Source organism: Perognathus longimembris, chromosome 6 (genome assembly GCF_023159225.1).
Source record: "Perognathus longimembris pacificus isolate PPM17 chromosome 6, ASM2315922v1, whole genome shotgun sequence".
NCBI lineage: Eukaryota > Metazoa > Chordata > Mammalia > Rodentia > Heteromyidae > Perognathus > Perognathus longimembris.
The window spans coordinates 22,270,406-22,297,630 of record NC_063166.1 but is presented as its reverse complement, the minus strand read 5'-3'; positions in this window follow the sequence as shown (position 1 = coordinate 22,297,630).

Below are 27,225 nucleotides of genomic sequence, written 5' to 3'. Positions count from 1 at the left end.
TCTCTCAATTTTGATATTCTCTTTCCCTTCCCTAGTTCTAATACCAGTATATCGAGTATCCAGTGTACTCAGATGAGATACAGTGATAGCATGGGGACAACCAAAGGAAGGGGATACAAGAGGATCATCAACAAAAGAAGCTATGGTTTCACATGGCATGTTGAAAGTAATTACAGCAGTGATATAACACTCATTTCCATACTCCAAATTATTTAAGATGCATATACACTCCTTTGGTAGCAAACTGTTTACTAGTATGATATCAGCTAATCAATCATCTTATACAGTCTACTAAATTGTACCCTGATGTATTGGGAAATTATTTGCCACAGAAGAGAATTTTTCTCCTATATGCTATCTTATTCCTCATGTTCCAAAATTGATCATGTAGAGAAGGAGGTCATCTATATTGCTGTCACACTTTAAAATTTTCCTATCTAAATGAAATACACCATAATATTTATAACAAAAATGAATTGAATTGAATGATGTTAGGGAACTTGGTAGACTGTTTCTCAGACAACAATCTCAGAGTTGATGATATTTTGTTTTGTTTTAAGGAACAAGTCTGTATAGTTTTAAGGCTTATGGATTTCTTTTTATTCAGTCTTCCTACAGATTTTCTACTGAGATGTTCTGTTACCTGCCCTCTTCCTACTAGTAGGCCTGAGACATGTTGTTGTGTGATATTTTCTACAACTATTTTGTCAGGATTCAAGGCTAATGACAAGAGGTTATGAAAATATAATCACACATGCTAAAAACTGGATAATTTTCATTTTTTCTTGAAAAACTACAAATGGTATGCCAAAAACCTATTTCTTAAAATATCATAATGATAGCCTAGTATTAAATAAGTTATTCTAGATTATATCTCTTTGGAGATTTACAAACATTCAGTAAAAGTAGAGAGAATTCTCAGCATAATCCCCACAACTATTGTCATATTACAGGTGAGAAACTTTAAGTAATGAAGGGCAAGGTCAAGTGACAAAAGTATGATAAATAACCTTGAAAATATCAAAAATGTTTTCTGTGCCATATGAATGCTAGAAGTTTTTATACTTCCTACTGTGTGCATGTTGGTACTGGGCCTTGAACTCAGGGCCTGGACACTATCCCTGAGCTTTTTTTTTTTTTTTTGCTAGCACTCTACCACTTGAACCACAGTTCCAAATTTTTGATTTTTGCTCATTAATTGGAAATAAAAGTTTGGTGCGAACATTCCTGCTCAGGCTGTTCTGAACCAAAGTACTCAGATCTCAGCCTCCTGAGTAGCTAGGATTACAGGCATGAGCCACCAGGAACCTGGTTACATTTTTTTTTTTAAGATGCTATCATTTGGATTTAGACTGTCTTCCAAACATTCTCATGTAACAGACTTGGTCCCTAGCTTGGAGAATCTTTAAGAGGTGAAATGAGTTGGGAGGTTTTTAGGTCATGGGGGATGTGCTCTCAAATGGGATTGTGGGAGCTTGTTTCTTCCTTTCACACTTATTTTCCCATCCAGGAGGTTAGCAGCTTGGCTCTGCCACGCACTTCTCCACAGGCTCAAAATCAATTCAGTCAAAATCGATGGACTGAAATTTCCAAAACCATGTGCCAAAGGAAACCTTTTCTCTTTGTAAGTTGATTAGCTCAGATATAGTGATGGAAAGTTAATGTAACAGCTAATTAACAGATACATTTTTGTTTCTGTGGCTCTCAAAGCTACCTTTCCATCTTTCTTACCCTTCAACAATACTTAGTAATACGTTGATAGCTATCAATTATCTGATACTGCTTTCACCGAGGCAGCATATTCATTGCTTTTCTACCCAAGTTCACATTACCCTCCCAACACTGACAGCATTATGAAGACTCAAAGGCTCAGAAATCTAAGGGCAGGAGCAGTAAGTATATAGAGCCAACTTTAAACCTGTATTTCCTGGCATCACACTGTAAGGTCCCAGAATACAGTGCTTTCAGGTATTGTCAGAAGATTTTCAGGTTTTTGTTTCGGTTGGTTTTATTTTTGCTTTTTACAGTTTTTCTTTTTTATTTGCATCATTTTATTGCTATTATTAAAGTAAGAAGATTTTCTTTCTATTCACTTCACTGGTTCTTTTCTTATTACTACAGGTTACTTTCTTACTATTTGTATTACAGGTTACTTTTTTTTAAAATAATAACTCCAGCCTTAATGAATGTTTTTCGTGGTTGAGGAACTAAAGGAGACAGCATTTGAAGAATAATAAAATGTGTGCATATGAGAGGTGGGGTAGATCACCGGGAGACAGATAACTAAGAAGCTGGTGTCCTGTAACAGTGACTATGTGAGAGTGAGTGTGTGTTATTAATTGTCCTAGAATACACAAAACAGAGAAAGTTAGTCATAGGCTGAGCAAAGAACATAGATCAGAATGAGATATTTTGGCCGATTGTTCTTTTACAAATGGCTTTATAAATACTGAGTGGATGCAAAGAAATGTTTTAAAGTATCTGTAGAGCAAAGACCACAGTAAAATGAGTATGTGCCATCTAATTAAAAGAAGATATGGTGACCCATTGGGCTCCTGTGTATCCTCCATTGCAGGGAGCTACTTTCCTGAATCTCATGCTTCTTATTGTTTCTTTGTAGCTTTACCACACAATATGCACTCCAAAACAATGACTGACTTAGTAGAGCTTATTTTACTCTATGGACTTTTCTGTACTCACCTGTACAATAACTTGCTTTTTTCTACATTCAAGTGCTTGTTTTTGTTGTTTCTAGCTGCACTTCATTATTTATTCTCCATCTATTGAGATGATGATTTGGTTCCCTTAATGAGAAACAATCATATTTTTTTCCCAAGTAAGGCCACACTTGCCTTTCTGAGACAATGGAAATTTCATGGCTGGGGATGGATATAGCTCAGTGGTATAACACTTACCTACAGTATAAGTCCCTGGGTTCAACTGCCAGCACTGAAAGAAAGATCATAGAAATTTAGTCCAAAATTACCCTTTTTGCACATTAGGTAATTCATGTTATTAATAATTTGTTCAGAAGATATTTATCTCCATACTAACAAGACAAGACTTTCTCTGATTCCTAGATTGGACTTATAGAATACTACTTCAAGACATGGTACCTTGGCAAAAACAGCCAAAGCAGACAAGTCTCTTTGAGTATTGCAACCTTTGAACTTTCTCCAAAGTATAGGACATTCCCCTATATCCTAAGGAAAGGAATAAAAAAATGCAAGAGATAACAAGGAAAAAATATAGTTCCAATTTATTAGTAATAATTCATACCCTTTTGTCCTCCAGTCATACCTCAGCATAACAATCCATAAAAACACACAGATTTCCCTATTTCCTTTGGTTTTCATCATGAAGGCTCCTATACACACACACACACACACACACACACACACACACACATCATATACATGTATATATGAGTGTATATAAGAGATATGTTTTATGTGTTCAATACATTTGTGTTCTTTTCTCCTGCTCATCTGTGTTTTATTACAGGGGTTCAACCACGAGGCTTGCGATGAGTGAGAAATATGTCTCTCTCATTATCTTCCTTGGATGTTGATATGTAATCTTTTGAGGACTGGGTTGAATGTGATATTTCCCCAAGGGGCTTGTTCTTGATTCTCACTGATACCTGAGCATATTGTTCACTGGGGTTCACTTTAAATTAAACTACTGACTTGACGTTAAAACCATGCAGGTATAAAATTTATATCTAGACTCTCAAGGTTAATAATATTCCTGCTTCCCAGTTGCCACTAACACTTAAATCCAGAATTCTTACTGATGTCAATGCTGTATATCCATTCACACCGTTCAAGGCAGACATCAAATTTAACTCTACTCACTTACACAAACAAGATGGAGCCTTAGCAGGGTCTCCATTTTATTTAACAGATTTCTAATTCATTTGCTTTCCTTCTTCCCTCCTCCATAGGAATGAAGGATAAATCCAAAGTTCAGGGCCATCTGTATTCAGCAAATACCTTCATGGTGAAAACAGTTTTCATGTTATGTCATATTTCCAAATTTCTAGTTATTTGTCTATGAGTAGGTTGTCAGAATCACCCAACATAACTAAAATGTGTAATTGCATTTGAATTTCAGATAAATATTTTCTTTTCAGTATGAGTGTGTCCCATGCAAAATTTGATATATGGTCACACTAAAACTACACATACATGCATACTCATGCACACACACACACACACACATACACACACACACACACATATTTCTATCTGAAATTCAAATTTTATTGGATTTCCCATGATTCTTTTTCTGCTAACTCTACATCACATCCTATTTTCTGGTCAGATCATGAATATATCTAAAGTGCCTTGTAAAGCTGTATCAAGAGCTGCATGCTGATGGCTCACACCTGTAATCCTAGCAACTCAGGAGACTGAAGTCTGAGGATAACAATTTGAAGCTAGCGCAATCAGGAAAGTCCACAAAACACTTATCTCCCACTAACTACCAAAAGGTCTGAAAGTGGAGCTACAGCGAAAGTGGTAGAGCACTAACCTTAAGAGCAAAAGCTCAATGGCAGTATCTGGGTCCTGAGTTCAAGCCCCAGGACCAGCACAAAAACAAACACAAAACCCAAAAACTATTAAACAATATTTTTAGTGTTGGCCTTACCCTACCACCTGCTCCCCTATGAAGCCTGCCTCTATGAAACCCAGTCATTCACAGTATTTCTTTTTATATTATGTAATCTGGAAAGGATCTGATCCTTTTTTGTTCAGGTAAAGAAAACTGAGATTCCAAAGAGTAAAATAGTAAACCAGAAATAATCCTGTCTCATTACTCATTCAGAACTCTGCACTTCGCCATGTTGACTGTGAGGATCAAATCAGCTAAGCCATAGCAAGGCACTAGGCAGAATGTAAAATATTGAGGATACATAAAGCATTAGTATAAAAGTAGGTAAAGAATTAAAACTGATTTGATTATAGAATCTGGCAAAAATATTGAGGTCTTGATAATGTGAAATTTAGTATTAGAACAGCATTTGTGGCAAGAACCACATAGGAATGCAATAACATATTTATACAGTCTTTCTTCCCAAGAATCTTAGTCACAACAATGAGATTGTCTATGAATATTTAAAGGAAATAAGTTAATGATATTAAAATAAAATAGCTGGCTAAAAATATAAACTGAACAAGAATTTTTTACCTAGAACACATTACATTCTCCAGAGCAAGTAAGACCAAAAAAAGAAAAAAGAAAAAAAAAAGAAACAGAACTTAATTAGCAGAAGCCCTGTCTTCTTGTTTCCTTCCTCTTTTCTTACAAAGAAATGCTTTCAGAATGCCTAAGACTCTCACCATGCTACTTTCTTTGCTACAATCAGTGCATGATTGCCACTCAAATTGCTATACTGGTCCTTTTTCCTCTAGCTCTGCATAAAAAGAAGATGCAGATGAATGGATTTGCTGTGGGTTAATTTATTAGGAGTGGAAAGCAATTATCAGCAAGGTAAATCATGGAACATGAAGTACACTGTTACACGCTGGTTGCTGTATAATGTAGGTCCCTTGGCCACAAATGCAATTAAAGTGTTATATTTTATTCCTTTTTAATTGTAACTCCTGGTTCTATCCGTGACTTAACGTAGACAAGTCGGACTGTGTGTCAATACATGATCAATAGGTAAGAGGGTAAAACTACTACAACCAAGAATTTCTCTATTTTTGCTGCTATCAGGAAAAAAAATGTTCATGAAATTATAGCATAATCTATAAAATGGAATTTGAGGGATTTTTAGATGAAGGATTCTGTTCCCAGGGCATCAGGTTGTCAAATTCTTATGTGGCTAGAATTGGGTGAAATTATATTACTGTCATGTGACCAGAGACTGCAGAGGTGAGTTAAAGAGTGTTTGCAAATGCCTGTCACATTAATAGTATCTAAATCTTATGTTTTTAATTTTAAAAGGCAGATACAAAGAAAGTCATGTTTAGTAGGCTTTCAGGACTCATAAAAGAAAGCCTTGACAACAAAAGCAAGGCTTTCCCCTCAGAGATCAGTACAAGTCTGAATAATATGAATGTGGTTTTTAAGGCAGTGTTTCAACAAAGAGTAAAGCAAAAATCCCCATTCTGTTACTTACTAGCTACATGTGGTATAGTTTCCTAGCCTCTCTTTGCTTAGGTTTTCTCATTTACAAAATGAAAATAACAATTGCCTGGTGAGATTATTAATAATGTATGAAAAAATATCTACTTTGTAGATAAACAGAAGTTGTTTTGATGATGTAGGTTACTTCTTGTAGAACTACAAGCTAAAATCAATATTTAAAATTATTACTCCAAAGCCATACATTAGGAAATACCTAGAAATAAGCCATTAATATGAAGAAAGTTGTTTTAAAAAAAAACTGGTCAGGCATCAGTGGCTTATGCCTATAGTCCTAGCTATTCAGGAGGCTGAGATCTGAAGATTAAGGTTCAATGCTAGCCTAGGCAGGAAAATCCATGAGACTTCTCTCTCCAATTAACCACCAACAAGTAAGAAGTAGAGCTGTAGCTCAAGTGGATTGCTAGCCTTGAACAAAACGACTCAGAACAGTGCCCAGGCCTGAGTTCAAGCCCCAGAACCAGGATAAAAGATGAAAAGAAAAGAAAAAGAACACTGACCAAAAAAAGTAAGTGATCAGGGTTAGAAAGAAAAGATGGCTGGACAAAGGGAGTCTGTATGCTGAGCAACTGGAACTAAGGGAAGATTAATGACAGACTTGAGACGATAAAGAAATGCTGGAATTTAGTGGATCAGTAAGTCAACTTGCCATCATGATAAAAATAGCTAAAATGATGAACTTATAAAGAGAAAAATGTTCATTTTTGGCGCTCAGTTTTAGAGGTTTCCATCCATGATCAGCTGGTCTTGTTGATTTTAGACCTGCATTGTGGAAACACATCATTGAGGAAGAATGGGACAGAGCAAAATTGTTCATCTCATGGCCAGGAAATAAGAGGGGGGAAAAAGATCATTGTCTTATACTTCACTTTTAGATGTTGTCTCAGTAACCCACAGGCCTCTATCTGGGCCTCACCTCTTAAAGTGCTACGACCTTCCAATACTGCAAAGCCACATACCAAGCCTTGGGCCTAGGAGGACATTCAGGTCCAAACCATACCAGTGGTAAGCATTCACTAAGACCATGTCGAGAATCAAAGAGGGAAAAGGACTCTGTTCAAAGTAGTTGAGAATGCATTGGAGCCATGTCATAATTTCACTATTATTCTGTTAAATGTGTAAAGGAAAAAAAGAATATCATTTCATCACCTATCCTTTCCATCATCATGGCTAAAATTCTTGTTACTAAAGAGAGATGAACAATAACTTTAACAAGAAAAGCATGTGTATTTTTAATGTAAGTCTTACATGAGTCTTCAGAGGAAATAAAGCCTGGAAAAAATGGCTGAGGCGGTATCTTGTTATATCAAGTTAGATGGCAAAATATGAGAAAGTTACAGCCTGTTTATCCAGACTTTTCTCTGTGCCTGTCCTTAGAAGGACGGGGGCTCATTTCACTTTGGTGGGAGGGGGTCTCTCAAGTACAGTCTCTTGAACTGCTTCTGAAAAAACATCTGGAGAGAATGTTTCCTAGGATCCATAGCTGCTTTGTGGGAGAAGCAGGAGAAAGACAAGGAAGACTTCCTTGCTATTTTGTGTTATGATCTTCTCAAATCCCTTTAGCTTAAAATACTTGTAGTGGTTTGGCCAGAACGTCAACACCAGTGTATGCAATTCTTTCAGCTAACTAGAAATGAAATATGCTTGGGAAATGAAGAGACAAAGCAGCACATACATAACTCATAGCACAGATCAGAGGAGGTAGGCAAAGAAGGTGACCATGTTCAAGATGGAAGCACAGAGGAGAAAGAAAGTTCAACATCTGCCATCTGAATACACAAAAAGCAAGCCAATGCCCTGCCTGTACCTAAAGGCTCTTTTCCATCATGGTAACATGAATGTCCCACCAAGAGGTTAAAATCAAACTTTTAACATTTTAGCACCTTGCTGTAAATTGGTGTGCCTGAATGAATCTCCATTGGGGATTGTCCAGAAGGTGGTAAGAGCTCTACATAAGTAGTCAACACCCTAAGCAGAGCCCACTGAAATGGGAGGTTGAGCGGGCTAAACATTGGCCTTCAGAGTTTTGCCTGGATAGGGTCAGGAATGTGGCATAGTGTTAGACTCCTTGCCTAGCATGCATGAAGCTCTGGGTTTGATTCTTCAGTATCACATAAACAGAGAAAGCTGGAAGTGGCACTGTGGCTCAAGAGGTAGAGTGCTAGCCTTGAGCAAAAGAAGCTCAGGGACAGTGCTCAGGCCCTGAGTTCAAGCCCCGGGACTGGTGCAATAACAACAACAAAAAAGAGTTTTGCCTGGGGTTGCCTTGGAGTGCAATGATATGACAGTCACACTAATAATGCTCTCAATAACTAACCACAGTAGGGGAGATTATAAAACCGACCCTAGAAATGTGAAGCAGTTTCAAGGCTAAAATGCTGTGAATAAACTTAATGTTCAAACACTGTTCCTCCAACTCACAATCTCCCTGTCTTTTTTCTTTTTTTTTTTTTTTTGAGGAATCCAGTTACTGTGTATACCAATGCTCCTTTGTGTGAACCAATTTTAGCTTCACTCTACTTGTACATTGTATGTCTATTGCACAAATGTCTCCTTGACGTCATCTGCCTTCCTTCACTCGAGATAACCCATCATTATTGTCTCAGCTTATCTGTGAAACATGTGTTTTATGTTTAACTTACATGTACAAATTGAAGTGGGTTGTCAACGTTACTATGGACTGTTGCATTGTAAAATAAGAAGATACAATGATATGGCTTCAGAGCTGTAAGCATGCTCTCTACATCTGCGGCTATGTTCTCTTGTGCTAAATTGTGCTCTTTTGAATAATTTAATGCTTTTGTTATTTAAAATGTGATGTATTCATGCATTGGGTCCTCAACTTCAGTCAAAGCTCTTGGAGTTTTCATTCACTTTATTCACCTCCTTCCCTCACCCTCCAAAATGAGTCTCTTCACTGCTGAAATAAACAATTTTTCTGGGCTTAACTATGTACTTACTTGTGAATGGGATCGCTCACTCTTTCTAAAGATTGATTGTTTAAAGTGGCATGATATTTATTCATTCAGTTATGCTTGTAATCAATTAATGCGGCTAGAAGGAGGGTCTCTCAAAATTACTTTTGAGTGGCCTGTGAAGCATTATTAAATCAGATTGCACAACTTCAAAACTTGGCATGTTGACTTTATGTTCCTCAACATGTGGTGGTAATAATGATGATGATGATGATGATGATGATGATGATGATGATGATGATGTTGTCCCATATACAAAATAAATTCCAAGCTTTCTCAAACAGCTCTCGATACAATCTCCAGGAACCTCAAGGGACTGAGACACCATTTCAGATTCCATCCTCTCCACTGTTTACATGATATGTAGTCCCACAGAGGTGTAGCCCATGAAGCTATGTCATCAGAATGTCCCACTAATCCCACCACCTCTGAGGTCTTTTTATTTTTTGTCAGTCACTGGTTTGACCTCAGGACCTGGGTGCTCTCCTTGAGCTTCTTTGTTCAAAGCTAGCCCTCCACTACTTTGAGCCACAGCTCCACTTCTGTATTTCTGGTGTTAATTCGAGATTAAAGTCTCAGGACTTGCCTGTCTAGGCTGGCTTTGAACTGCAATCCTCAGATCTCAGGCTCCTGAGTAGCTAGGATTACAGCCATGAGCCACTGGCACCCAGAATCATGACTGCAGTTACTCCCTTATTCCTGTTCTCTCCCTACTTCATATATACACTCATGGCTTAACATATTCTTTTCCTTCTTCTTGAATGTCCTTTTTACCCTGCATAAATTTTCTCCATATAGGTGGTTTAATTCTCAGCTACATTATTATGTCCTCCATAACCTTTTCCCTGAGTCCAAGAACTTTCATCTCTATGAGTACTCCTAATATAACCACCATCACTCTAGGTAATAATTTCCTCTTACTCCTTCCTCCTTACTAGATAGAACTTGAGTTCCTGGATGACACTGAATAAAGAATAGTCTTGCAGGAATCTGTAATCTGCTAAGCAGATTCATTGAGATACCTAAGCAGATCACTAATAATTGGGGCTTTTGTTCCTCAACCTAAAAAAAGAGTCTATGGTTCCTAATTAAAGTGAGCATTATACTACAATTTAAAATCTAACTTGATTCAATCCAAACCACACTCTGAGAATATACACTTGAAATTCCCACATTTGGCAATACCAGAAAGGATATGATTTAAAAAATTTAAAGTATGTTATGTGAAGGATGAGAGGTAGATGATAGAATTAACTTACCTACTGAAGTATTCCAAGAATTTGAAATGCAGAGTTGTCAAAAAGAAAAAAGAAAGAAAAAAAGAACTTATCCATTGCTACTCAGCATAATTTTGCTTAGAAAATACCATTTTTGTTTGATTTGATTTCATGTAGTTAAGTTTAGAGGGAATGTTATTTATTATAAGCACAGCTGAGCTTATGTAATTATCTGCAACTGTTCTATGGTAGCACATTCAGGCAATAACAAAGGATAATCATGGCAGCCATTTGAAAAAAAGAGGGGAAAAATTAGCCCTGTAATAGTTAATTCAATTTATAAAATTAAATGTGTGTTAAGAATATGCCTGGTAAATATTATTCCATCTGCACATGCTCAAACAGTGTGCTTGGTTAATATTTTATAGTTTATCTGATAAAGTTAACAACAGAATTTAGTCAGAGTGGAGACATACACTGAATATTTCATCACCTTCTTAATTACAGAATCCAGACAAGACATTTTCCCCCTTTGGGAAAAATAAATGTTAAAAGTTATTACAGATGGAATCAGTTTGGCAATTAGGTTGAAATCCAACTGAAACCAAGCATAATGGATAACTACAAACATCACAATACCAAAAAAGTATTTTCACCCAGCTTCATCAATTTACATGATGAAACAGCAGTGCTGGGTAACTTTCCTCTTCAAGGTTATATTAACACAGAAGAAAAAAAATGGCTTTGTTCCTTTTCTTTCCCCCCAACAGTTAATTCACAGCCATCAAGAGCTGTCCTTCTTATGCATAGCAGAGGCGATGATATACCTAAGGCTTTTCATTCTGACTTCTGATTTAAAGGTCTTCAGCTTGTGCTGTGGACCTTAACCTTGAAGCCAAGTGCAAATTAGCTTTAAATCAATGAAGCTGATTAAAGCTCCATTGTGGTTCAACCCTTAATAGAAGAAGGGAGGGGAAGGAACCACTTGAAAACAGCAAAAAGATTGGCCTCTCTTGACTTGGAACATATGTAACGCTTTTCAGCTCTCGTCTACCCTGACAAAACCATGAATGATTTTAAAGGCTATTTACCTGCTAAGAGAATGGAATCAAATTTTCCAACTCAGTGGAAGAGGCTAAGTGCGAATCAAAGGTATTTTTCACAAGCACTAGCATAGAAAAGGTTATTTTTAAAAAGAGACAAAGAGGAGAACATCAAAATATCTCCTCAGGAGAAGCCAAGAGAACCAAGTTTGTATCACATTAAAAAAAAAAGTTCTTATATTTTAAAAGTGAGTTTTCAATTGTTATTTTTATTTTAAGATTTGTTTCTCAAATATATAAGGTTGTTGCAACATCTCATGTACAATGAATAAAGTTTTTCTTCCTTGAAAATGAATATATAAAGAGAAATAGATCTAAACATAGATATATGTACAAATATGCACTTAAAGAAGTTTATGGCTTTGCAAGTGGTCAGAATAAACTTCAGATAAAGGTAGTTTGTTCATCTTGACCCCACCCCTAGCAACCTCTTCTAGCTACCACAAACATTTTATGAGATTGTTTTACTGATTCAGCATAATTTTTCTGGGCTTTTCATGTCTAAACAAATTCAAATTTTATCCCTTAAAAATATTTTATAGTATCTTCAGAAATACTAAAGATGAGAGATTAAAAAGAATATTTTAGTGAAAGGCTCATTTTTATGGGTCTATTTAATACTAGGTGTTGTTGTTCTGCTGTTTTTGTTGTTCTGGAACTGAGGCTTGAACTCGGGGCCTGGGCACTATCCCTTTGATTTTTTTTGTTCAAGGATAGAGCTCTAGCACTTGAGCCATAGTTCCATTTCTGGCCTTTTGCTGGCTAATTGGAGGTAAGAGTCCTACACACTTTCCTTCCCCAGCTGACTTCAAACTTTAATCGTTACATCTCAGCCTCCTCAGTAGCTAGGTTGACAGGCATGAACTGAGGGAGCCTGGCTTAATTCTTTAATGATGCTATGCAATCTTCAACACATATCCTAATATAGTATGCTATAGAGGTGACCTTTTCATCCCATCCAAAAATGCGCATGAGTCCTTGTCCTTATATTTCAGGCATGATGAATTTAAAATTATAGAGAAAAAATTTTTACCAAGACCAAAAAAAATTCAGAATACAAATACAAAAACAGCAGGAAGGAAGAATTTCAAAGAGAGCAGATAACCTAATAACACAGAGTTGATCATGTCCATTTCCCACATTAGTAGACAAAAGTGTTGCTAATCGTTCTTGATACATAGTGCACAGGAGCTGTTGGCCGTTGGTCTATTGGCTTAGATGTACACTTGGTCATATAGAGCCTTCTAGCCTCCCATCCCCCCACTGACTTGCATACACCCCAAAGCTCTGCTGTAAAGCTTGCAAAACTTCCTCAGCCATTTTCATTCTATTTCAATAGATTCCTATTTCAATTCAACTTTCTGTGGAAATTTGATGGAAGGAGAACAAGGATGCTGACCTGCTATCAGTCATTTCCTCTTGACCAGTCACTAAAAACATGCTATAGTATTCACCAACAGCAGAAAACCTTCAACATGAAAATAAAGCATTTACAACTAGAAAAAGAGATAGGTACTTACTTCCCACTTTTGAAAGGTAAAGAGCTGTTTCCTTACATGCATCTTTAGGTCTCTTCCTTACCTTGCACAAATTTATAAAAGACAAACTACAGACATAGCAGAGATTTGAATTGACCAATGAGAATGAAAGAATAGAGAACAGGTATGTTTCAGGTATCTAGAACAGGAAAGAGAAAGAAATTTTTGAAAAGATAAATTGCTAAACAAGAAGTGATAAAACAATAGAGAGGCAGGATTAACTGAGATTAAGTGCAATGTCCCCAAGATGACGTATAAATGTCAGTGACTGAGGACAGACAGTGAATTTCCTCTCTACTGAGAGGTAGCCACACAGCTCTCCTAGTCAGAAAAAGTCAAGGAAAAAGAAGTAAGGGATCAGTCTGACTAGACATCCAGGTCTACAGAAGACGATCATTGTAATTTCTTAAACCACAATTCCTCTCTGTCATCAACAAGTTGTTGTAAAAAGCAAGCAAATTATATGTCCAATGCTGACCTCACTGGAAAAGATTACCATTTGGATGCAAAGTGTTACTGTGCATAAAGATGGGGGTGATGAAGATGGTGGTAATGATGATGATGTCATGAATGTTTGTACTCAGCATCTCCTTGAGATACAACTGTTTTCCTCAAGAAAGCTCAAGCATTTTTCAAATCTCATTAACTCTTATTAGTCGTTGTGTACAGGTCATGGGGCTTGAACTCAAGGGCCTAGTCACTGTCCTTAAGCTTTTTGGCTTAAGGCTAGCTTTCTACCACATAGTAGCTACACCACCGTTTCAAGTGGTTAATTGGTGATGAGTCTCACGGAGTTTCCTGGCCAGGGATGGCTTTGAACCACAATCCTCAGATCACAGCTTTCTGAGTAGGTAGGGTTACAAGCTCCTGGCTCTGAAAAGCAGTTTTGAGGCAATAAATAAAATGAAAAGCAAAGCTAAGTGACTAAACACAACTTTCATTGGACCATGGGGGGGAAAAATCACACTTTTTGTCCTCTCATTTTGCTTGCTACTAATACTGACTCATTTGATTGCACAGTACCTCAAAGTAGGAATGACTTCCCAAGTATCAAAATGCTTTAATTCAAGGAGCTTTCCCTAACCCCAAATATCTTCCTTGACAGGATATAAAAATATCCATTGATCTAGTATTAACTGTCTGTGATTCTGAATTTATCAGCAACAAGATCACCTTTAAAAAAATACAAATGCTTCTGGGCTTCTGGGTTTTATTCGGGAAAATTAAACTGTGGCTTTCTTAATTGATGCTTGTACCAGATATCCTTGATCATTGGTCTTCTGAACAATTTGGACAGCACTAAATTTACAGAGCAGAAGGAAATTTTTTAAACTAACTCATTTTAAGATTTTGCTCAAGGCAGACTAAGTCGATCCATACAGACTAACTGAGTAGATACAAAACTGTAAACCGTAAAAAGAATTCAAAGCATTTTTGTAGCTTTCATGTTATGCAACATCCAGTGATCCCATCCATCCTTCTCTACTTCCTTCTGCCGGTATTCAAAGCAGAGGAATGAATGAATAAGTCACCACTACCAATTATCCTAGCTCTCAGCTTTTAAGCCACAGAAATAGAGGAAGGCAGAAATTGTAGACTTGCTGGAGCAAAGTGTCTGTGGCCAAGATACCAAGGCACACAGTCCTCATCCAAATACCAACACTCTCACTGACAGTTCCCCCTCCACCACACCTCCTCACAGAGGGCAACCAGCAGGGAAGCATCTTGCTAAGGAGCCCCTGTGTTTCCTTCCAAATGAAAATGTCAGCACTCTTGGAAAGTTGTTTTCTGAAATCCTTGTATGCATCATAGGTAGCAAAAAGAAACGTGCTTGAGCCCTGAATCCTGGAGGGGAATTAGGCTAGCTGTCTACAAGGCCGAATGGAGTCCAACACTTACTTAGAAGACAATTGCTTAGTAATCAACTGAGCAACCTGAAAGGGGTCACCAGTCAACTGGAGCCCCTCACCTGAGACCACCCAGTGTTTGCCCCAGGAAAAGAGTAGTCCCCAGACTCAGAACTTCAGGTGGCCTGTGATGACAGATAAGCACTCCATGCATAAGAAAGAACATGTTCTTCTTGGGCTGTGGGGAGTAGCTCAGTATCAGAGCACTAGCTAGAGTGTTGCAAGGCCTTGGGTTCGATTCCCAACATGGGGGAAAATGTATATTCTCTTTGTTTTTTTTTATCATCTTAAAAAGTTTTTCTGTGAGTATAGTCCTGTGTGTATAGTCCTGTGTGTATCTGTGAACATTAAAACAGAAACAAGACTGTTCCCAACAGAGGAACAAACACACAGCATTGTAAATGACTCCTCATCTCACCCACACTGCCCATCACCAATGTAGTCTCATCACCCCCACCAGTGCATACATACTGCATAGAGACTCCACACTTAATCACAGGAGAGACTATTTAAGATATCTTAAAAGCTTGTAATCAGGGGCTGGGGATATGGCCTAGTGGCAAGAGTGCCTGCCTCGTATACATGAGGCCCTGGGTTCGATTTCCCAGCACCACATATACAGAAAATGGCCAGAAGTGGCGCTGCGGCTCAAGTGGCAGAGTGCTAGCCTTGAGCAAAAAGAAGCCAGGGACAGTATTCAGGCCCTGAGTCCAAGCCCCAGGACTAGCCAAAAAAAAAAGCTTGTAATCAACAAAGCATAAGTTAGCAGAAAGATGTTTCTCCCAACCTACTTCTCTTTTTGCTGCACTTCTTCCCTATAATTCACCACCCTCCCTATCTCCCACTGTATCTCCCAGTGCCTGTTGCTAACTCATCCTCAGACTTAGCCTTCTGTATATATTCCCAAACGTGGCTGGGTCAAAGTTGAAACGCACCTGAATGTTCTAGATCTTACCACCCTTTTCTCTTGTCAACCCTCCACGTGTTTGCTAATATGCTTCACACATCTTAGTGAAAATTCTTGTAGGAGTTCAAGATTAAAGTCCAACCTGGTATGAGTGGCAAGTCACCCTTCTCCTCTCCACAGTACTCCATGGTCCCAAATGACAAAGACCACCCTCTAAGAAAGCCCTCTTTGAAAGTGGCAGCAGGGCCAGAGAGGAAGTTGGCTGCTTCCTTTCAGTCTCATATTCTACCAGATGGCAAATGGGCAAACTGTTCTTGGCAGCCACAGTCTGGTTTGGTGGCATTTTGCTTAGACTTCCCAATGACGCTGACATATACATCCTTCTATCTATTTTCTGAGTAAGATTCTCTGCAAAATTCCCTAGCGAGATATTTTTTTCAATGGTGCAAATATACCACCAATCTGCTTATAAGACAACCTCCAGTCAGCTGGAGCTCTAGTCCATATGCTGTCTCAGGAACAAGGGGCAATTTGTCAATGCAAGGTGACTCACTAAGTCTCTTCCCAGGTGGCTTATGAAAAGAAAGGAAGCTACTAAGGGAATATTGCTTTTATAGGTCAGCCTTAGGGAGAACAAGACAAAACCAATAGGCTTTCAAGGATAAAGATTCTCCTTGAACAAATTCAGTGCACAGCTATCAGGATAACATGCCTTATGGTGTGCTTTTCAAACGACGTGAATAATAGAGATAAAACGTTAAATGAGGAAGCCCTCCTTCACAGATGTTACTTAGAAGCTTCAGACTCAGGAATTAAAAATGTAAACCTTTGGCTATGAGTCAGGATGTGATAACCATTTAACAGTAAAATGCCTAAACTTCCTATCATTTCTGATATAGTGTTGCTTATTAGTTGATTAGATGGGCAAATGTCTTCCAATGCACATTTGATTTTTGTTGGATTTTATTGCTACTGAGTTAAGCTCTCCAATATGCTCTAAATATCCTTGAAACAATTAAAAATAAGTTCAAAACAGCTATAAATCTTGTCTTACTCCGTCTTCTTGTACATGTTAAGAAGGAAAGATTTGTTTAGACTCATAGGTTCAGGGTTTTCTGTCTACCAGTTGGGGGGAAAGTATGGTAGAGAGAGACAGACAGACAGATGGGGGGGAGAGAGAGAGAGAGAGAGACAGAGAGATACAGAGACAGAGAGATACAGAGACAGAGAGACAGAGGAGAGACAGAGAGACAGAGACAGAGATAGAGACAGAGAGACAGAGACAGAGACAGAGAATACTCATGATTCTTCCTTCTTGACCTTGTGTTTCATTCAGGCTCCCAGCCTGTTCAATGGTACAGTTCTCCTCTAAAGTGGCCATTCCTCCTTTAGTGAATCCTCTCTGGAAACACCCTCACAAACACTTTACTAATCTCTTAGGTGCTTCTCAATCCAATCAGGCTGACAATGAAAACTATGACCATTATAGATAGAACCATACAAATCATACGTGATAGAAAATAAGGTTGCTTACATCCTACCCTACATAAAGTATTTTTTTAGACAACTCAACAATATAAAAGTTAATATAATTGCATCCCTTTGATGACTATTTGTTTTCCAACGCCCCTCTCCCTCCCAACTCAAAACAGCTCCAGTGACCCACACTGAAAGTACACTAGAGAGTGAACAGTATTTTCAGGTTACTATTTGTGTCAGAGTATATAGTATTATATTTTTGATTAAGGAAATTTAAAATTTTGATTAAAACCTAACTGTTGCCATTTTATAGTTATAAGAAGAAATTATCATGTTCATATATAAGTAGTAATAAATGTAGGAAACATTTATTACTTTTAAAAAATACTAATGCTCAAGAACTAGCTATATTTAGAAAACATATAACCAGTAAGTTGTAAAGCTGAGAAAAATAAAATATGGTGTTTTTCTCCACTAGGAATTAATGAATGACCTATATACAAAGAACTCATAAGCATCTTCTATTTTCTAAAACTGGCATCCTTGAGATTCAGTCACAAGTCAATCAAGAAGAGATTATATGCTGACAGTATAAAAAACATAAAGAAAATAAGATTTCTGTTGGCAGAAAATTTCTCCCTCCTTGGATGGAAAAAACTAAGAGATTTGGAGGAGGGGTAGAGGGAAAAAGGTGCTGGTGAGTTTAATGAATGCCATTATTGCCAAGAAATCTAAAAGGGTGATAATATGAATCACAAGAAAAGTGCAATAGGGCAGCTATTTGAAATTTGTTTTTCACACATTTAGTGCAAAAACAACAGCTCTTACAAGAAAGGTCACTCCACCCACATGCTAATCTCCAATCAAGCCTCACTTGGAGAATCCAAATGTGATTGCAAATCTCTCTCAAGCCAATGTGAAGGGGGTTTGCATTTCAATCTATCTATTACTACCAGCATTTTATATTCATTATGATCAGAGGTTGAAGGGTACACTCGGTACTTGTCCAGGGCTGAATTCTAGCTTTTTTCTCATTACACTAGAGTAGGGTTAGCATATGAACAATGCACACACACACACACACACACACACACACACACACACACACTGCCTCACACCCATATACATCTATGCTACAGTAACTATGTCTGGCTTACCTTCAACCAAGTAATGAGATTCAGACTTAAGGCTTCCTCTCCAACCTTGTTTCATCCCTGTGAAACGATGGCAGGGGTTCTCAGCATGCCACAGCTCACTGCAAGTGCCACCATAACAAGACACAGCAGGACAATGAAGAACAAACTGCAATTAGTGGAAGCTGTCCTTGCTTTTCTACATTTAAGTCATTCCCCTGAAACTTTCTTTATAGCCACACCTTGTAATAGTGTCTCAATTTCCATTTTAAAAATAGTTCTGTTGCTGTGTATTTTAAATCACCTAGAATAACATGTAAAGAGTGGTGCATGAAACAAATGCTCAGCTTAATGAGATTTTGACATAAACAGCAACCTAACGCACATTTACAGCAAGACATAATATGATAAAGTCTTAGATTGACCCCTTCTTGAAGCTGAATTAGTATCCTTGAACGCTTTGTATTTACTTCTTTGGCCTTTCTTGAGATTTTATTAGACAATTATGCCCACCTAAAATATAGTGAATGATGTCCTTTTTTATTAATGTAATTCAATTTATGTAGGATATATTCCACAATGCCTGCCCTCTTCTGCTCAATGTCTTTAAATTCACCCCACATTCTTTTGCATATTTTACCTTGTTCCTTTTCATTTTTAAATACTATTCCAGAAAATGAATATATAAACATTGAATTCATCATTTGATTGTTGATGGGCATTGGGCTCATTTTAATGACCACATATACATATACACATACTCATATACATATAAGCATATACATTTTGGTTTATTACAATGCTATTTGAAAAGCTTAGAGATATTCTGCTATACACAATCAAGAAGTTTTGGATGGTATATATGAGACAAAGAATTACTAAGTTATAGGTTAGATTTGTAAAATAAATTTTATTTGAAAAATAAATATTTTTCCTAGAAAGTAGAAATATTTTACCTAAGTTTTCAACATCCTAGCTGAACATAATATTGCTTCTCTGCCTTCTCAACATCACTTGGGAAATCTTTTTGTGTTGTTTTGGTTTTGTGTTGCTGTTTATCTGAGAGGTGTTGAAGTATTGCTTATATGGCCAATGCCCTTTTCCATCCAACAAGCTAGTATGAAGGGAAGCCCCATTCAGCTGTCTACCTTTTGTGATCTACAAATATTGATGCATTTATGGTCATGGAGCCATTCTATACCTTGACAGTATACAAATTGAAGGGTATATTAAGTCAGAACACACAGAAGTCCTAAACAATTAATTCCAAATGAGCTAATACAACTTTTAAAATCCTGAGAAAAGTCAAGTAAAAAAGACTGTGTGTCTTTCTGTACTTAAGTAGTCTTTCTATATAAAGAGATAATACACAGTCTTATATAGAGAAACTATCACATAGTCTCTCTATATAACCTCTCTATATATATAAAAGATCCAACAGACCTGTGGGTAATATGAGAGAATAAAATACTTCTATGTTGTGTACATATCAAGCAAATACAAGATTGTAGAAAATCAGATCTTATTAATGTGTCTGAGAAAAATCACAAAGAAAAGTAAATCTGGAAAAAGAAACATTTGAGAACATGAGAAACAAATTTACAAGTCTACTCTTCTTTAATTTCTACCTCTTCCTCCTACACACACACATACACACACACACACATACTTATAGCACACATATATGCAGACATACACTCATATTTGCTTGCTACCTCCAGAACTAATTAGTGATTTCTTTCCCTTGAAATGCTGACAAGTTCCAAACAAATATAGTAAAAATAAGAAAGAAAGAAAACCCCAGAAATTATTTGAGAATGAGTTACTATTTCTCTCACATGAGTTTTACATATAAATCTTTACCAAACCCCTCAATTTTCCACAAGATTTTTCCTGAATGGACTTTGTATGCAAATCCCAAACATATTTCCTATACAACTCTTTTGTTTTTCACTTATAAACCTGACAGGAGCAACAAAATTTCCCATAAAGCTATAGCTTTAAAAATCAAGACTATCTTTTCCTCTTGAAGTTTGGCAGACACTGAAATTAATTTTTTTCAAATTCTGATCTATTTCTTTTCAGTCTTGGAGATGATTTACTGTTGTCTACTTCTTCTCTTTGGCAATGTGTTCCCAGTTCTACAATGTGTTCTCAGGCTAGGTCAGTAACTGGGAGATAGAATATATTGAACTGATTGCCATCCTAACTTGAACAAGGAAGAGATGAGTGGTATTAATAGGTGATCAGCCTATGATTTAAAATTATCATATTTATTTGAAGAAACTTTTGAAAATTCAGATTCCTAAAACTTTTTTTACATACTACTGGATAAGCTATTCCAGTTTTTAAAAATCACTTTGATAAATAACTCTAAACCATATATATGTATGTATGCATGTATGTATGTATGTATGTATGTATGTATTTGGCCAGTCCTGGGGCTTGGGACTCAGGGTCTGAGCACAGTCCATGGCTTATTTTTGCTCAAGATTAGAACTCTACCTCTTGAGACACAGCACCAGTTTTGACTTTTTCTGCTTATTTGGTGTTGAGGAATTTAACCTAGGGCTTCATACATGCTAGGTAAGCACTCTACTGCTAAGCCACATTCCCAGCCCAAAGTTGAGATATTATTGACAGTTATTGATATTTCACTTAGTAAGTCAGACTCTTGTGTAACCAGGACATTTATTCTGCCTCTACCCACCCCCTCTCAACTGCTGAAATCAGAAAATAGCACCTTTTCTCTCTGAATCCAGTCTGTGTTCACAAGGACTATATTCAGCTGCCTTTACTCTTTCCCCAATATGTCTGGCTTTATTTCCGAACCGTATCCCAATGTGTTGTTTTATAATAATGTTGTTCTGTGCAGGATGCTCACACATTTGTGCTTCTGTAAATATGAAAGAATAGAAGAATCAAATTGCTCAACTGATACTTCTTTAAAAGCCACAATAGGCTGGGGATATAGCCTAGTGGCAAGAGTGCCTGCCTCGGATACACGAGGCCCTAGGTTCGATTCCCCAGCACCACATATACAGAAAACGGCCAGAAGCGGCGCTGTGGCTCAAGTGGCAGAGTGCTAGCCTTGAGCGGGAAGAAGCCAGGGACAGTGCTCAGGCCCTGAGTTCAAGGCCCAGGACTGGCCAAAAAAAAAAAAAAAAAGCCACAATAGTTTACATCATCTTCTTCTTTTTGAAGACTGTTACTGTGGGCCCTATTAAAATGAAACAATTCATCAAAGAAGTACACAGAAATTTAGATAAGAACCTATGTACTTTATCAGCCCTGAAAGTCCTCAAAACTTTACTGGGTTACTCTGTACTGTTACCAAAAGTAGGGGAACTGGACTCTGAGTTATACTTCACTGAAAACAACTGAGGTTCAGTGACCAATCTTCTCTTTCAAACCACATATTCAAGGTCGTCCCAACAACACATATACAAAAAATAAATAAAAACAGTGATCTGTCCTGCTCATCGCAAGCTCACATGACTCCCTTGAAGATAGACAAAGCCATTTCCAATGCTAAGCAGATAATAACGGGTATCAAAACAGCCATTAAATTCAAGCTCTAAAGTAATTCACTATCATTTTGTACTTTTCTTTGTCAAATAGTAAATATGAATAGTTTAGTCTTTAGATCAAATAGCATAGTTTCTATTCAATTCACAGGGACTAAATATATAATCATTCTAAAAGATTATGAAAAACAAAGCCTCAAATGACTGCTGTACAATGAAACTAACACCTCATGATCAATTCTACAAAACAATATATTCTGAATGGTAAATGGCTAACAGTATCTCGAATAAGAGAACACAAGAATCTCATTGATAAAAGAGCATTAAGAGATAATATGCTTTTCATTGAATAATAACAAAACATTGTTTGCACTAACACAAAAAACTATTAGCTAAAGTATTATTTAAATGGCCTATTAAAGCCAAGCAACTAATAAAACACATGAGGTTATTATCTTCAATGTTTAAAAATTGCCACCCATTATAAATACATTCAGTAATTTGAAATTGCTTGAAAGAAAATCAAACATATACACAATGGCCCTACAATGAAAGTTGATTTTTTTTCTGACAAAACACTTTCTTTGTTATAAGTAATGGGCTTTTCCTATAATAGAAAAATAAACACAAACATTTGGAAATACCAAGAAGTGAAATGATACCCACATTTATAGTAAATAATGCTTGGTGACCCCCAATCTCCTTGTGGTTCTTTGGTTACTTCACCCTACATTGGGGCGGGTGGGTGGGTAATATAATTGCATCTGTTCTTTTCATTATTCCCTTTTCTCTTTTTCTTACTGTTATTCTTTGATTGAGAAATAAAGATTGTATGCATGTATTATGCATATCATGATGATCTGCAAAGTGTTTACATTGAGCAATAGCTTAAAATGAGCTAACATATGCATGATATGAGACTTATTTTGCATGGTAAAAACACTGAAAATCTCTCTCAGCGATTTCCAAGCATTATCAACAACGGTCACCATATTGCACAATAGATGTCTTGAACTCATTCATTCATCTTGTCAAACTAAAAATTTGCTTCCTTTGACAAACGTTTCCTCACCCCATCCCATCCTCTCTGCCTCTGGTGAACACTATTTTATACTATGCTTCTATGAGATCAACTTTTTTTAAGTCACATATAAAGGATATTGTGTAGTATTTGTCTTTCCATGCTTCATTTATTTCAATAAAATGTCTTCCAGATTCATCCATGCAATTGCCATTGACAAGATTTACCTTCTCTGTTAAGCATGAGTGAATAATATTCCAATTGTGTGTATATATCACATTTTCTTTATCTATTGGTTGGTTAATGGATACTTGATTCTATATCTCAGTGAATGATGCATCAATGAACAGAAAGTCTCTTGGACATGTTGGTTTTATTTCCTCTTGGTGCACAGCTAGTAGTAGATGGCTGGATCATCTAGTGGTTCTGTGTTTAAATTAGAGAGAGTATATCCATGTCATTTGCAATAATGGATGTAGTTAATTTACATTCCCACCAACAGTGTACAGGAATTTCCTTTTCTCCACATGTTTGCCAGCATTTATCTTTTGCCTTTTTGATGGAAGGCTTTCCTCTGGGATGAGATATCTCATTATTGGTTTAATTTCTGTTTCTCTAATGATTGCTGATAAATAAACTGATAAAATATATCAATACTTTAAAATATTGCCACAGATGAAATACCAGGCCCAAGAAAGTTCTATTCATTATTCAAGGAAGAAAACTTCAATCTTACACAATACTTTCTTAACAAAACATAAAAAATACTCTCACTTTATTTTATGAGACTAGTGTAATTCTGATACAAAAACCAAATAAGGGAGAATTACAGATCTTCCTCAGGAACATAGATAATAATCTCTGTCTCCATGTATTCCTCAACAACTTTTTTTTTGTAGTGACAACTCTGGTTGTCATGCTAGCTAAACAGGTGCTCCTACCACTGAGCCATGCCTCCATCCATACAAAAATAACATATTGAGGGGAAAAAACAAATTTAGCAACTTAGAAAACAATTTATACCAAAAGTAGAAACAATAAAAACAAAAAGCTATACATTGAACTACATTAAAATTTAAACTTTAATTCATCAAAGAATACAGCCAATGGAGTAAAGAAACAGCTTATGAAATACAAGAAAATATCTGTAAAATACATAGAGTATATGCAAAGGGTTAATTTAATTAAAAAGAACTCATAACTCAACAACAACACAACAAGTAAATCAATTTAAAAGATGAACAAAGAATCAGAATTTACAATTCTTCAGAGAGAATATACAAATGAGCAACAAGTATCTGAAAACATCATCAACACCATTCATCTCTTGAGAAATATGAATTGAAATCACAATGACATTTCGTCTCCATCTATTAGGATGGCTACTATAGAAAAACATAAAATAAAAATACTAATAAGGATGCGCAGATTACTGGCAGGTATTAAGTGGTATAGCTGCTATGGAAAAGAATATGGAATATGGGCTGGCACACCATCATTATGACACAATACCATATATATTATATGTATATATTATATTACATATTATGTTATATATTATACTACATATATTATAATTATATATAATAAATTTAAAAGGTTTATTTTGACTCATGTTCCAGAGGTTTCCAGCCATGGTTGCTTGGCCCCGTTTCTTTGAGTCTATAAGGGAAGATTACATCTTATCAGGACCACTTGGCAAAGGTCTCTTCGCCACATGGTACCTGAGAAGCAAACAGAAAGATGAAGGGCCAGGATCCTAATAGTTCCTTCAAGAGCATGTGCTCCTTCAGTGATTCAAATTCCTCCAATTCAACCCCAACAGTCCATCGTTTAAAAGTTCCACACCTCCTCTAGAAGATTAGAAGGTAGGCCTTTACCCAATAATTCTTTTAGGAGCATTCAAGATCCAAACTATGGCAAGACAGTGAAGACAGAATTCATATATGATATCAAATTGCCATTTCTGAGTACATACCAAAAGACAGGAAAGTAGGATCTGAAAGAAATATCTGCATATTCATCAGATTCCTAAATTATTGATGGGTAAATTGATACACATTATTTCTCCTTTCATTTTTCCTTCTTGTTGTCCTTCAATAGGAAGGCAATTTTGACACAGAATACAATATGGTTGTACCTTCGTGACATTATTTTAATGTTATAAGCCAGTCACAGAAGAAAAATACTATGCTATTTCATCAATATGAGCTAGACAGAGCAGTGGAATTCAGAGAAATAGCAGCTGCTAGGGACTGAGGGTAGAGGAAAATGGGGACAGTCATTGTTGAACAGATGTAGAGTTTCAGTTGAAGATGAAAATGTTCTAGAGATTTGTTCCACAGTAAAGTAAATGTATTTAATACTAGCAAACTATTCACTCAGAAATGTTTAGGTAATGTGGTCTCTACCAAAATTAAAAAAAATAATAATATGAATTTTTAATTCTCCCAGAAATGTCAACTGAAGAAAATGTATTCGCAAACCACATGTGGTACACACTGATAAATTGCAGAATTTAGAACTCTAGGGTAAGGGAATTACTATTTCAAGGCCAGCCTGGGCTAGTTAGGGAGAAAGGAAAAGGGCAGGAGAGAAGAGAGGAAAGGAGGGAAGGGAAGGAGAAAATGAAAAGAGAGCTTCTATTCATCAAAAGGTATCTGAAAAGGAATGAAAGCCAGGCACCAGTGACTCAAGTCTATAATTGCAACTACTCTGGAGGTTGAAATCTGTGTGGCACTATTCGAAGCCAATCCAGCCAGGAAAGTCTGTGAGACTCTTATCTCAAAAAAAAAAAAAAAAAAAAAAAACTACTCAGAAAAAGCTGGAAGTGACGTTGTGGCTCAAGTGGTACAGCACTATCCTTGAGCATAAAGAGGCTGAGGGACAGCTCCCAGGCCCTAAGTTCAAGCCCCAGGACTGGCAAAAAAAAAAAGGAAAAAAAAAAAAGAATGAAAATCTCATCCAAAGAGCAATAAAGACTATTTGCAATATGTGCAATCATCTGAAGATTAACATGAGACAATTTGCAATGATTAACTTCAGGAAGGACAACTCATTAAAAGACTAGCACATTTTATGGAAAAAAAAAGACAAAATATGAATGACTAAGAAACATTAAAAAATGACCAAACTCATTAATTATGAAGGAAAAGAAAACAAAAAAAATTCAAAATGAAGTTAAATTTCATCCAGGTGCAGAAAATTGTTAAATGCTGACAATTCAGTGTGTTGGGAAGGAACTAGAGCCATGGGAGCTTGCACACATACACTGTGAGTCCGTGCAGACATTTTGGAAAGAATTTTGGCACTGCACCATAAAGTTGAAGAAGTACGTGACAGTTTAGCATTTATACTGTGCAAACACATGAAATGTGGGGGAGGGGTACTGTTTTGTTAGTAGACCAGACAGAATAACAATTAAAGAAGGATCGCATCCTGGAGATAATCAGGCAACTATGTGGACCAGGAGCAAATAAAATAATGATCATAACAGCATTCTTTATAACTAAAAACGGCTCAAATACCTACCATCATGAGGGCTGTTAAGTAGAATAGTTACACAACATAAATTCAAACTGTACTACATAGAGGTTGGTTTGGGTTTGGTTTTGTTTTAGAGTTTGATTTGGTTTTGAGGGGCAAAGTCTTTCTAGCCCAGGCTGGCCTGAAATTTAACAATCCTTCTGGATCAGCCTCCCAAATGCTGAGATTAACTACCAGGCCTCATTTTTTATTATTATTATTATTATTTAGACAGTCCTGTGTTCTGGTCATTCTCCCTTTCCCTTTAAACAATAAAATCTGCTGTTTCTGAGTCTCTCCCCTCTACACTATATATATATATATATATATATATATATATATATATATATATATATATCTGACCTATTGGATTCAAATTGTATTTTTATTTCAGAACTAGAAAATATACACTGGAGTGCAAGTTATTCCATCATTTTTCTAGCTGAAGACTCCCATTCCTGCAACCTCACAGTAAGCACACACAGATACACATACACACATACTTTTTCTCTCTTTTTTCATTTTGCTTATTTTTATTGTAAAAGTAATGTACAGAGGGGTTACATAAGTCAGGTAATGAATGCGTTTCTTTTTGAACAGTGTCGCTTCTTTTCCTTTTCTCTCTCAGGTTTTTTCCCTCTTGGCCCTCCTCCCCCACAAGTTGTATAGGTCATTTTCAACAGTTTCTAGTGAGTATCACAACTGAATTCATTTCCCCTTTGTCCCACCATTTCTGT